The 14,181-nt window shown below is 40.8% G+C and overlaps 1 pseudogene; it reads left to right on the plus strand.

The window, feature by feature from the left end:
- Positions 1 to 7,782: 7,782 nt before the first annotated feature.
- The window catches only part of LOC104992502, an 80,895-nt pseudogene continuing 74,496 nt past the window's right edge, over positions 7,783 to 14,181 (plus strand).

Genomic DNA, 14,181 nt, shown 5'->3' on the forward strand with positions numbered 1-14,181 from the left:
TACACTCTAGGTCCATCCATGTTAAAAATGGAAAATTTTCATTCTTTTTTTTTCCAGGTAGCATTTTACACCTCAGTCTTAGGGTTGCTGGATAAAATACAGGATACTTAGTCCCTTAGGATACTTGACTGCAAGGAAATCAAACCAGTCCATCCTAAAGGAAATCAGTCCTGAATATTCATTGGAAGGACGGATGCTGAAGCTGAAGCTCCAATACTTTGGCCACCTGATGTGAAGAACTAACTCACTGGAAAAGACCGTGATGCTGGGGAAAATTGAAGGTAGGAGGAGAAGGGGACGACAGAGGATGAGATTGTTGGATGGCATCACCAGCTGGATGGACATGAGTTTGAGCAAGATCCGGGAGTTGGTGATGGACAGGGAAGCCTAGCGTACTGCAGTCCATGAGGTCGCAAAGAGTCGGACACGACTGAGTGACTGAACTGAACTGACTTAAAGTGGAATTTCAAATAAACAGCAAAGGATTTTTTATTAAACTACAAAATACTTAAATAAGTATGCCCTAAATATTGCATGAGATATATTTATACTAAAAATTATTTATTGTTTATCTAAAATTCAAAGTTAACTAAGTGTCCTGTTTTGTTTTGCTAAGTTTGACACTATTAAGTAAGAGCAAACAGTTCAACGGCATCAGAATTTAAGGGAAGGATCTCATATGAAACAGAACAGGAAAAAAGAAACTTGGAAGAAACAGATATAGGAAGAGATGAAAATTTTGAAAAATCTTTCATTGATCTCCTTTGAGAAATAAAAATAGAATAGAAATAGAATAGATTCTCTGAAAAATGAACACTCAGAGAACCAAATAGAAGTCAAGTTAAAAATATAGCAAAATTTAAAACTTGGTAAAATAGTAGAAAGATGGGGCTTTCCTGATGGCTCAGATGATAAAGAATCTGCCTGCAGTACAGGAGACCCAGGTTCAATCCCTGGGGTGGGAAGGTCTCCTGGAGAAGAAAATGGCTACCCACTTCAGCATTCTTGCTTGGAGAATTCCATGGACAGAGGAGCCTGGCAGTCTGCAATCCATGGGGTTGCAAAGAGTCAGACATGACTGGTTGACTAAACACTTTTACTTTCACAACACAAAGTTGAAGAAATGTCCTAAAATGTAAAGACAGAAGGCAAAAAGAAGAGAAGGATGTAAGAAAGGATAAGAAAATTCAAAAGCCAGCCCAGGATTCCTGGGAAACAGAGGGGAAGAAATCAATTAAGTATTAATAATTTAATCATATATATTTAGAACTGAAGGGCATGATTTTCCACATTGAAAGTGCTCATTGACTCTAGCAAAATGTACAAAACCACACCCACACCTAGGCACACCATGACAAAATTTCACAAGACTGGGTACACTGAATGCTGCTGCTGCTGCTAAGTCGCTTCAGTCGTGTCCGACTCTGTGCGACCCCATTGACGGCAGCCCACCAGGCTCCACCGTCCTTAGGATTCTCCAGGCAAGAACACTGGAGTGGGTTGCCATTTCCCTCTCCAATGCATGAAAGTGAAAAGTGAAAGGGAAGTCGCTGAGTCCTGCCTGACTTTTCTCGACCCCATGGACTGCAGCCCACCAGGCTTCTCCGTCCATGGGACTTTCCAGGCAAGAGTACTGGAGTGGGGTGCCATTGCCTTCTCTGGGGTACATTGAGTAGATCTTTCCAAAGGGAAAAATGAAGTTGCGTACAAAGGATCAAGAACCAGAATGGCATCAGATTTCTCCTTAGCAACACATGAAACTGGAAGACAATGGAATAATGTATTTGCAGTTCTGGGAGAAAATTTCTTCCAGTATAGAGTCTTTGCCCAGCCAAACTATCAGTCAAGTGTGGGGGTAAATAAAGATATTTTCAGACATGTAAGATATTTAAAAAATTTTTATTTCCCAAGAAACTTTTCTTAAAAAGCTTTCAGATGACATGTTCCAACAAAACAAGGAGATAAACCAAGAATTTTTTTTTTTAATAAATAGCAGAATGGGCAATTGAAAATTGAATAGCGGGGAAGGACAGTTAGTTAACATGATAGTTTTTGAGTCTCATTTTCTTAAATTGTAGAGTATTATCTAACATTTATATAAGTACTTACAATTGCAGGCAGATTCAGGTGAGTAAACATCTGAGCTACCAAGGAAACCCTTAGATATAATGTTTTAGCTTGCATGGAGTGTCAGTATTACTATGGATGGCATACAGTCATTTACAAAATTGTATTAAACTTCCTGTGGCCGGTTGCATTTTTCAAAATCAGTTGAAATAGTATATTCAGTCTCTTGTGCTCTTCCAACCCCACCCTCCTTACCTAGTCAAAAGATGGCATCTTTGTTCCTATTCTTTGGACCTGAGTGGACTTCTTGGGTGAGCTTCTATAACTGCACAAGAAAGTAATGCTTTTGAAGCTGGCTCTTAAAAATTGATACAGCTTCCATCTAGTTCCCTTACTCAGAGCATATGCCTGCGGACCCCTGAAGTACAGGTGCCCCGAAGTCACCATGCTGTGGAGACCACACAGCAGACGACATGTACGCAGAGAATGTCAGAGGAACCCCAGCTGTTTCAGCCCCAGCAGTTTGAACATTCCCAGACTCAATGGCAAATGTGCTAATGAGGAAAACAGATGACCCCTGCATCATCCCTGCCTCACGGCAACCAGGTGAGAGACCCTGAGTGAGAACCACCTAGCGGAGCTGAGCCCATCTCCAGATTCCTGAGAGACGACAATAGTATATGATTATCACTGCTTCATATCATCAACATTGGGGTGTTATTTCATGTCACAATAGATTACCAGAACACTTCTAGATAGAAGTGTGGGGGCGTCTAGCCCAGACTTTTGAATATCCCTCCCCAGTACTCACTGAAATGGCCCACAGCACATAGAGGAGAAATTTTTACCCTGAGTGGCAAGCTCCTCTCTGATAGCCAGTCTGGCTGCTGGCTCAGAAGGAGGTGAAGACAAAGGCAAGATAACCTTCAGCCCTTTGGGGCAGTGGCTTTGCAAAACATTAAGAAGAAACCTTGCAGGAGTGACATTCCTTGCCAGATGGCTCTCTTCACAATCTTTATAGGCTGCTGGAAGGTAATCGATCGTCCAGCCTAAGATATTAGAAGAAGATTCCAAGGGCATCCAAATAGACAGGCAGGGAGCCAAGAAGAATTAGCTCATCCTCTTTGGGAACAAATGCAAAGCATGTGTTAATCTTTTAACATTCAAGGATGAGTAAGCATAAAATAGGATATAAAACCATGAAAAAATTCTGGAACATAGAAAAGAGCATCTAAGAGACAGAAGAAGAAACTAATTTTTCAAGTTTTACAATATGGCAGAAGTAAGTTTGAAACTGTTTCTTCTATAACTTTGATAGACTGAACAGAACAAAAAACATAGACGGGATCGGAGTATAATATTATTTGTGAGGTAGAATAAATAGTTATGAACTAGATTGGATTATTCCATATTCTAGAGAGAAAAGAGTTTTTTACAATCATCTACTGAATAGTCACAAAAACTGACAAGATATTTTTCTGCAAAGAAAACCTCATAAAATTTCAAAATGAAAATAGCATCTCTGGACTTGCCTGGTGGTTCAGTGGTTAAGAATCTGCCTACCAATGCAGGGACATAAGTTCAGTTTCTGGTCCAAGAAGATTCCACATGCTTCAGGACAGCTAAGCCCACACGCCACAATTACTCAGCCGGCATGCCTCAACTACTGAAACCCATGGGCCCTACAGCCCGTGCTCTGTAAGAAGAGAAACCACCTCAATGAGAAGTCTGTGCACCGAAACTAGAGAGTAGCCCCCACTTGCTCCAACTAGAGAAAGTCCACGAGCAATGAAGACCCAAAGCACCCAAAAATAAAAATTAATTTATTAATTTAAAGAATATCATCTCTGTCCCTACTGTTTGGACTTGAGTGGACCAGCTATGGAGAAGGCAATGGCACCCCACTCCAGTACTCTTGCCTGGAAAATCCCATGGGCGGAGGAGCCTGGTAGGCTGCAGTCCATGGGGTCTCGAAGAGTCGGACACGACTGAGCGACTTCACTTTCACTTTTCACTGAAAAGTGCATTGGAGAGGAAATGGCAACCCACTCCAGTGTTCTTGCCTGGAGAATCCCAGGGACAGGGGAACCTGGTGGGCTGCCGTCTATGGGGTCGCACAGAGTCGGACACAACTGAAGCGACTTAGCAGGACCAGCTATACCACTTCTTAGCTGATGACCTTAAGAAAATCAATTATTTTTTCTGTGCCTTGGTTTTCTTATTTGTAGAATAGGGATAATAACAGTATCTATCTTATAGGTGCTACTTTATAATAATTAAATGATATATATATGTATATACATATAGAGTTTTTGGCTCATTGTAATTCTATATTATCATTAACTGTTTTCTGATCAGAGTTAATAAACTTAAAATTCAATAACAAAACTTTGAACTAATTCCTTTTTTAAGCCAATAGTGTTTACTATCAACTAATTGTACAAATACCATGTTTGGGGGCTCTTAAGGAAACTAACTTTGATACCATCCTTCAAAATATTGATACCATTTGATACCATCCTTCTCCATCGTCTCCTAGAATCCACTGATATCAAAGAAAAATCTGATATCCAAATGCTTCTTATTTCTTTGTAAGTAATCTGGTTTTTCTCCCAAGAAAAATTAAAGATTTTTCTTTCCCTTGAAGAGCTCTTTCCTTTGAAGGGCATGTTTAGAGCAAAACTTGTTTTGCTTGTCCTGGTTGGCACTCTTAGATCTATTCACTACGAAGACTGAAATCGTTTCCAAATTCAGAAAAGTTCGTCTATATTACCTATCTCTTCCTTTTTCTCCTTTCTTTCATTCTGGAGTTCCTATCTGATGCTGTGGGAACTTCTGCCTTTATCCTCCAGGTCACTTAACCTTTCTTTCATTGGTTGTTTTCGTTTTCATTTTGGTCCTTTAGCTCTGAGTTTGAGAGAACTCTTAGGATTACTCTGAAGTCCCCTGATTGCACTTTCAGTGCGTCCATTCTACTCAGCCCATCTACCTACCAATTTTGAAAAAATATACCTTTGATTTTTATCAAAGTTGCAAAGGCACATAGTTTTAAGAGACACAAGTAGTTCTATAAAGTTTGTTACAAAAAGAACAGCAATTTTTCATTTCCTCTCTCTTCCATGTTTCTACCAGGCAACTAGTGCTTCTTTAGGCCCAAACTCATCTGGGGCCATAGAATCCACTGATTCTGAGGTTATTTAGTAGTATGTCCCAATCACAAGTCATAGCAGTGTATTAGGTTTGCTAAAATAACATCTATGCCAGGTTTCCAAGAGGGAGTCTCAATAAAGAAAAGTAGCATTTTCCAATTTGAAAAGATACATGCACCTCCACCTTTATTACAGTATTATTTACAATTGCCAAGATATGGAAACAACTTAGGTGTTCATCGGCAGATGAACAGATAAAGAAGATGTATATACATGCAATGGAAGATTACTCAGCCATAAAAAGAATGAAATCTTGCAACAACATGGATGGGCCTTGAAGGCATTATGTGAAGTGAAATAATTCAGACAGAGAAAGATAAATACCATACAATCTCACTTATACGGATATACGGAATCTAAAAAACAAACAACAGCAACAAAAACCCGTCTCACAGATACAGAGAAGAGACGGTGGTTGCCAGAGGAGGATGCGTAGGGAGGAATGTGTCAAAGCGGCAAAGTGTGTCAAAAGCTACAGACTTCCAGCTATAAAATAAATGGGTCATGGGAATGTAATGTACAGAATGGTGATTGTAGTTAATAACATTGTATAACATATTGGAAAGTTGCTAAGAAAATAGATTTTAAAAGTCCTTTTTTCACAAAAGGAAATTTCTGTAACTGCCTGGTGATAGATGTTAACTAGACTTATTGTGGTGAGCATGTCACAGTGTATACAAATATTGAATCATTATGCTGTACACCTGAAAATAATATGTCATATGTCAATTATACCTCAATCTAAAAATAAAATAAGGCTAAAAAGATAAGAAAATCTGTGTTTCCAATCTGCTAAATTGAGAGTGAGGGAAAGAACAATGATAAAGAGATAGACAGGAAGACAGGTCTGCTTGGGGACAGCCCCTGTCCAATGGCAGTGACAGTTCTCCCTTCAATGCTTAACACTGGTTTTCCCTTTTCCCCCTGGTAATCTCAGATGGTAAAGCGTCTGTCCACAATGTGGGAGACCCAGGTTCGATCCCTGGGTCGGGAAGATCCCCTGGAGAAGGAAATGGCAGCCCACTCCAGTATTCTTACAGTCCATGGGATCACAAAGAGTTGGACATGACTGAGTGACCTCAATTTCCTTCCCTTTCCCTTTTCCCCCACCTCGTCAAGCCTGAGCCAGCAGATCACTGCCTCCATGGAGGAGGCAGCACTACAACTACAACTTGCTTCACTTCTGGCCTGGGCGCCTAAGAAATTTAAGGTACAACATGGCAGCAGATGAGCAGCCTGCCTAGATTAGTATGATTTTTTAATTAGGTGCTCTTTGGTACTGTAGTAATCTTTACTCAGTGAATGCTTTTGGTGTTTAGAAAGAGGTATTGCCCAATTTACCTCACTTTTAGATACTAGGATCTCAGAAATTTATGTTTACAAAACACACATCATAAACAATGGCAATGAATCCTCTATGAACCTCACTCCCCATCAGAAGATAGTCTGTTGCTGCTGCTGCTAAGTCGCTTCAGTCGTGTCCGACTCTGTGGAACCCCATAGATGGAAGCCAACTAGGCTCCCCCATCCCTCGGATTCTCCAGGCAAGAGTACTGGAGTGGGTTGCCATTTCCTTCTCCAATGCATGAAAGTGAAAAGTGAAAGTGAAGTCCCTCGGCTGTGTCCGACTCTTAGTCTAATCCTACTGAAAATGAATCAAAGAAAAACCTGCAGTATTTGCCATTTTCCCTTCCCCATGCCCCAGAAGAGGAATGTCTTTTCTTCTCCAAAACCTGTTTTGTTACCGTGAGTTGCTGCAGCTCAACAAAAAGAGAAAGTTGATTTGACCACAGAGACGGTAATCATTTGCATTACATCAATATAAACTTTAGCAAAGTTTGACAATCAAATAACAATGCAGTTGCAGATCTCTGGCTCCAGGGAAGTGCCCACTTTCACCTTTCACCCCACTCAGAAGCCTGGCAGCTGATGAGGAAAGTAATTTTCCTTCAAGATTGTTGACCTTTTTTGTAAACAAACAAAAAAATCTGCTCTTTCGGCTTGTATTTTTCCTGCTGCTGTCCTGCAGTTTACATATACGCCTCATAAAATCAAACCATCATTACGAAAATTAGCTCTGATCATAGGAATCAACATGGTCTCATTTGTTTTTGCAAATACCCCAGGTGACTGTGGACAGACCTGAAGTGACTGCAAGTAAGTTAGCTATCACAAAACACAGCAGTTGCAAATAACATAGGGTGAGGTACCGTGATAATCTATCTTTTCTATACAGTTGTCTCTTGGTATCATCCATGGGGAATTGGTACCAGGACCTCTACAAGATACCCAAATCCATGGATTCTGAAATTCCTTGCATAAAATGGCATAGTACAAAATACAAGACGGGGAGTGGCCAAGATGACAGAGGAGGAAGACCCTGAGCTCACCTCCTCCCATGGACACATCAAAATTACTATTTACAGAGTACTACTGATGAGAAAGAATGGAATCTATCAGAAAAGATCTTCCACAACTAAAGATACAAAGAAGGAACCACAACAAGATGGCTAAGAAGGGTGGAGACATGGTACAGTCAAGCCCTGTACCCCCAGGTAACCAACTCACAAATGAAAAGATAATTAGAATTGCAGAAGTTCTCCCCAAGGAGCTCATGGTTTGATCTCCACATTGGGCTCCCCAGCTCAGGGGTCCTGCACCAGGAAGATGAGTCCCCAGAGTATCTGGTTTTGAAAGCCAGTGGGACTCACTTTCAGGAGAGCCAGAGGGCTGCAGGAAATAGAGACTCCAATCTTAAAGGGTGCACACAAAATTTCACATGCTCTGGGACCCAGGGCAGGCATAGTAATTTGAAACGAGCCTGGGTCAGACTACCTACTGATCCTGGAGAGCCTCACAGAGAGGCAGGAGACAACTCGAGCTCACTCTGGGGTCATAGACGTTTTGGGAGAACTCTGATAATATGATCCTTAAGTCAGTGTGGTACTCACACAAAGACAAATAGATAAACGGAACAGAAGAGAGAGAGCAGAAGTAGATCATCACGCACACAGTCACCTGATTTATAACCGAGATAGCAGTGCAGTGAGGAAAGGACTTTTCCATAAGTGGTGATGGGTCAATTTAGATCATGACAAAATAATGAATCTTGATAATTAATAAAAGAGAATCAACTCCATGTAAATTGTAGGTTCAAACATGAAAGAATAAAACAATCAAGAGTCCATGAGTTGCAATTACTGAAAGCCATGTACCCTAGAGCCTGTGCTCCACAAGAGAAGTCACTGCCGTGAGAAGCCCCCACTCCCTGCAACTAGAGAAAGACCCACACAGCAACAAAGACCCAGCAGAGCCAAAAATAAATAAGCAAATAAATAAAAATAAAATAAAATTATAAAATAAACAAGAAGATTAATCCTATCAAATATTGTCAAACCAGAGGCACTACTCCTTTTCTACACTGCTGATGGTAGGTAGTACACCCACACTGGAAAACAGCTCGGCAGCATCCATTTAAGCTGAACGAATGGAGAGCCCATGACCCAGCAATGTGTAGGTAATATGCATCAAGAGATATTTTCAAAAATTATATAGCAGCACGGTTTATAATAGCCAGTAACTGGAAACAGTGTATATGTCCATCAGTAGTGGAATGGATGAATAAATTGTGGTATGGTGACCCAACAGCAAGAGCAAGAACAAATTACAGCAAAACAGCATAAATGTCTTTCTCGAAGAAAACATTGAGTGATAAGAGGCATAGAGGATGGACTTGTGATTTCCAAGGGGGCAGGTGGAGTGGGGGAAGGAACGGATTGGGAGTTTGGGGTTAGCAACTGCAAACTATTATGTATAGAATGGATAAACAACAAGGCCCCACTATATAGCACAGGGAACTATATTCACTATCCTGTGATAAGCCATAATTGAGAAGACTATACAAGAATATGCATTAAAAAATTAAAAATAAAGTCCTGAGTGACAGAAGCCAGGCCCATATCAGTACCTAATCTGACTATATTTAGGTGGAAAGTCCAAAAGCAGATACAATTCATCAGTGTTCTTATAAATCAGGGTAATAAAGAGACTAGAAGGGCTTCTGGGCGTCTGGTAATCGTCACTTGATCTGAGAGTTGATTACATGGTATGTTCACAAATTCATTGAGTTCTGCACGTTCCCATATGTAGGCTATGCTTCCATAAAATGTTTAAAATAAAGAAATCATCTCTCAGTAGAAATCACTGCATTTCCCTAACAGACTAATACTGTCACAGGCAGGGCAGACTGACAAACGAATTTAAACTCCTGCGCTGATGAATGTTTTGATTGGTTCTTCTGGAAAAATTAATTTCAAAATTAATCAGTGGTCTCACTGAACACTTTTGATAATTTTCTTGGCTGTTGCCCAACCAATGAATAGCAAAAGAACTTTAGGAGAACCAAATAATGAAGCAATGACTACATTTTAAAGAATTTCATATTTCACATATTTACATATCTGGAAGAAAACTGTTACAAAAACAGCTGGGTAAATGAAATAATTCTTAAATGCCATTTCTTTCTTAATAATAAATACCAGGAAAACACAAAATCATAAGGTTGTGAGTAATTAAGAGTTCTATTTAGCTTCTAATAATGCATGTTAACCTCCAGGCCACATACTCTCCATTCAACCCACTGTTTGCGCTCCCCTAGGCCTTGAGTCTTCTTCAGGCCTTGGGGATTGATTTTGAAGGCAGACAAGAGACCTTACCACCATTGTGGAAACGTTGTACGTCCCAACTGGAGTGGTGGTTACACTGGCATATACATTTATTAAAACACACTGGACACTACAGTTAAAAATTGCACCTTTAAGTGGGGGGATGGGAGAGATAAATTAGGGGTTTAGGATTAACATATACACAATATTTTATATAAAATAGGCAAACAGCAAGGACCTACTGTATAGCACAAGGAACTATATTTAGTATATTATAGTAATCTATAATGGAAAAGAATCTGAAAAAGAATCTATCTATTTATATATGTACAGGCTTCCCTGGTTGCTCAGATGGTAAAGAATCTGCCTACAAGGCAGGATACCCAGGTTCGATTCCTGGGGCAGCAAGAGCACCTGGAGAAGGGAATGGCTACCCACTTCAGTATTCATGCCTGGAGAATTTCCTGGACAGAGGAGCTTGGTGGACTACACAGTCCATGGGGTAGCAAAGAGTCAGACATGACTGAGTGACTAACAATTTCTTTCATATCTATATATGTATAACTGAATCATTTTGTTGTACATTTGAAACTAACACAATATTGTAAATGAACTACAATCCAATAAAAAAGCACAATCAAAATTTGAATAAAAATTTTCCCTTTAAAAATTTTGTGCTTTTAAGTATAATGTAAATTATGCTCCAATTAAAAAAGAAGAAAGCTTAAAATTAATAGCCATTGGTTGTCCAGAGTTAGAATTTACGAAACCGATACCCAGTGGTGTTATCAATAAAGTCTCCTAGTATTTTCCAGAAATACTAGCTGTCAGGGAGTTGGGTTCCCTATGGCTTGTCCTGTGCCTCCCGGATTTGAACATTTGCAGATGGAAACAGAATCAGGTGAACAAGAAAAAGAGAAGGGGCTCTGTATGAGCTGGGTGAGTGCTGTGAAACTGCTATTCCAGTTAATAAAATTACATGACAGGATGATAAGGCATTTCTGAAACACATAATAAAAAAGCTGGCATCAGTTCAGTTGCTGAGTCGTGTCTGACTCTTTGCGACCCCATGAATCACAGCACGCCAGGCCACCCTGTCCATCACCAACTCCTGGAGTTTACCCAAATTCATGTCCATCGAGTCAGTGATGCCATCCCGCCATGCTCAGTAAATTCTTTCTGGTACCTGGGGGAGGTTGCCATCTGGTGGCAGGAGAAGCAGCTGCAGGGCCACAAACTGCATGGTGAAATCGAGCTTAGCTTTGCCTTTTTTCCAGAACTCAGAAGGTAGTAATTCTCCATCTGTGGATTGCCAGTGATGTGTTAGTCATCCACCAAAGGGCTTGAAAAGATTCTCTGAAATGATTCTTTGAAGCTGAAGATAATTGAGGGAGCTCTTTTAAAAGGACATTCAGGGAACCTCTCAGGCATGACTCTTGCCCAAGCTGGAGCAGCACGTCGATGACAGCCAAGGATACAGGGCTGCAATGAGCCCCTACTCACTGATGCGTTTGTGCCAAATTAAAAAAAAAAAAGTCTTCTTTCACCTGGGTGGGCAATGCCCCTGGGTGCACTACCAGCTTTATTTCAGCCCTCCTCACCACCTCTGCCGGGACCTCTTGTGCAGTGGAAAACCTGCACAACCATCCCTGCAGCCTGGATGCAGCGAGAGAGTCTTCTCCAGGTACCTCAGATGCCCACAGCAAATACCAGTGCCCAAAAGCTGGGGCAGAAGATGGGGGCATCCCACCCTCATTTGTATCCTTAAGGTAGTCGGGCAGCTACTGTTACGTGTGAATTTCAGTTTTCTTTCCAACAGGCACTATCAATTTTAGCTTTCTATTCAAGCCTGGGTGTTTCCAGGTGAAATGGAAAAAAAAACGTTGGGAGTCTCTAATGCAGTGTCTTTAGGAAAACAGCGTCACACTGCTTTGCCATGAAAGGCTGCGGCATAGAATTGAACAAATCCAAAAGCTATAGGTAAAGTGCTTAGGAAACTTTACATTTGAAAATCTCTGGACAGACAAAAGATACACTGGAGAACGACTGTGAAGATGCTTATTCATTTCGCAAGCATTCCTTAAGCGCCCTGGTTTGAGATGTTGGTCTAGGAAAGGGTTACCATGGTGTTAAAACAAGAGTGTCTTTGCCTAGTGATCACACACACACAGACACACACTCTATGCCCTAGAAAACTTCTCTCACAAGTTCACAATTAAACTTCACAAAAAGCACATCTTTGTGAAGACCCCTACTTCCCTCTGCATTTAGGAGTTTCTTCATAGCATTTTTTAAAAGTGATACTTTTTTATATTTATTCATTCACTTTTTTTTTAAATTTGCAGCATGTGGGATCTAGTTCCCTGACCAGGGATTGAACTTGGTCTCCCTGCATTGGGAGGGCAGAGTCTTAACCACTGGACCACCAGGGAAGTCCCCTCTTCATAACATTTTTATAACACATGTTGCATTTTATTGTAATTACTTCCTTTTGTTTGTTTATATTTGTTTTATTAGCTTTCCTCTCCCACTGAGTCAGCTTTTAGTTTGTTTATTTTTCTATTGATTCTTTGTTTTTTATTTTATTAACTTCTGTTTTATTCTTATTACTTTTAATATACTTCCTAGGAAAGATAAGGGGATCAGAGTCAAAACCACTTAAAATTCCAGACCTTTTGCCTTCTAATTAATTTCCATTTTCATCTTATCTTATTATTTTGCTGTTCTTAATATTTCTGAAAAATCATTGGTGAAAAGTGTCCATTCTTACAAAAACTGATTATAAATATGTAACTGATTATAAGAATGTAACAGAGCAGCAGGAGGCTGAGGGGTCTTGATTAGTTTTCATTATCTAGTACAGTAGTTCCTGAGCTTGGAATATAAACAACCCAGTGTTCATGCTCAGTCACTCAGTTGTCTGACTCTTTTCGACCCCAAGGACTGTAGGCCACTACATCCATGGGATTTCCCAGGTAAGAATACTGGAGTGGGTTGCCATTTCTTCCTCCAGGAAATCTTCCTGACCCAGAGATCAAAACCACAGCTCCTGCTTGGCAGGTGGACTCCTTGCCACTGAGCCAAATCTGATTAAGTCACTCCCCTGTTCAAACCTGCCCTTGGCTGCTCCTTGTTGTCAGGATACATTCCTTTGCACTATTGGAAGGTTTTTTGATACCTGGCTCCTGCCAAGCTTTCCAGCCTCATCTCTTCCCAGCACTGTCTCTGCTCCTTTCCAGCATGAATACACTTTGTTCCAGCTACCCTGCATTTCCTGACTCTGGATTTTCTATGGATTATCATGCAGGCACGGTACTCTTTCACCCAACAACCTTTGAACACGTACAATTGGACAGGCTTGAATAAGAGTTGTCACAAGGGAACTGCTGGAAAGAGAGGTGATGGGGTACAAGGAGGCAGCCAACGCTAGTCCATCCTTTAAAAATGGAAAACTCCTTAAAGGCAGAGATTACAATTAGTATTGCTAGTCTTTCTCCTATCCCTCAAGGGCCAAGCCTTGAACATATGAAACAAATTCTAAATTGAATTTCTTTCTCTGGAAATATTCTCTAGTTTGCTTGGTTATTTTGGAAGGAAGCAGCAGGTCAAAGGCTTCAGAATAAAAGGAAGATGTGGCAGGTTCTGGAAAGTACAAGGAATTCTGCAAGTCTGAACCTGAATGATTCTGTGACCTCTTCCAAGGATCTCAAGTTCTGGCTGTACATATCAGAAATAGCATCTAATTGAGAAAATTAAATATAATTTTGTTAAGAGGCTGTAGGAAAGGAAAGAAGGAAGGGTGAAATGACAAACATCCAGAGATGGGGGGTACATTTATATTGCAGTTTATAGCCTTCTGTGAGAACTCTAATCCTCGGGGAGGCCCTTTGCCCAACAGTTCAAGCTTTTATCCAGCAAATGTGAAGTCCTTGCTTCTGTCATGTAGATGAAAAGCAGGGTTCTCCTGGGGTCACACAGCAGGAGCTTTGACATTTGGGGGATGTGATTGATGAGTTCTGTCCTCCCACAGAGGAGTTCCATGGTGAGAGAGGACTCCAGAAGCCAAATAGCCAAAGGACCTTCCAAACCAAACATCTGGAGCGTAATTCAGAATCTGCTGAGCTGTGCCAGACCCAGCTAGACACACAGCCCAGTGTTCCCGTGAGGGCAGCCCCCAGCCAGACTTTCCACCATTAAAACGGCTCTTTTTCATTCCAGCTTTCTCCCTAGAAGACTGGATC

Source organism: Bison bison, unplaced genomic scaffold (assembly GCF_000754665.1).
Source record: "Bison bison bison isolate TAMUID 2011002044 unplaced genomic scaffold, Bison_UMD1.0 scf7180017864215, whole genome shotgun sequence".
NCBI classification, from domain to species: domain Eukaryota; kingdom Metazoa; phylum Chordata; class Mammalia; order Artiodactyla; family Bovidae; genus Bison; species Bison bison.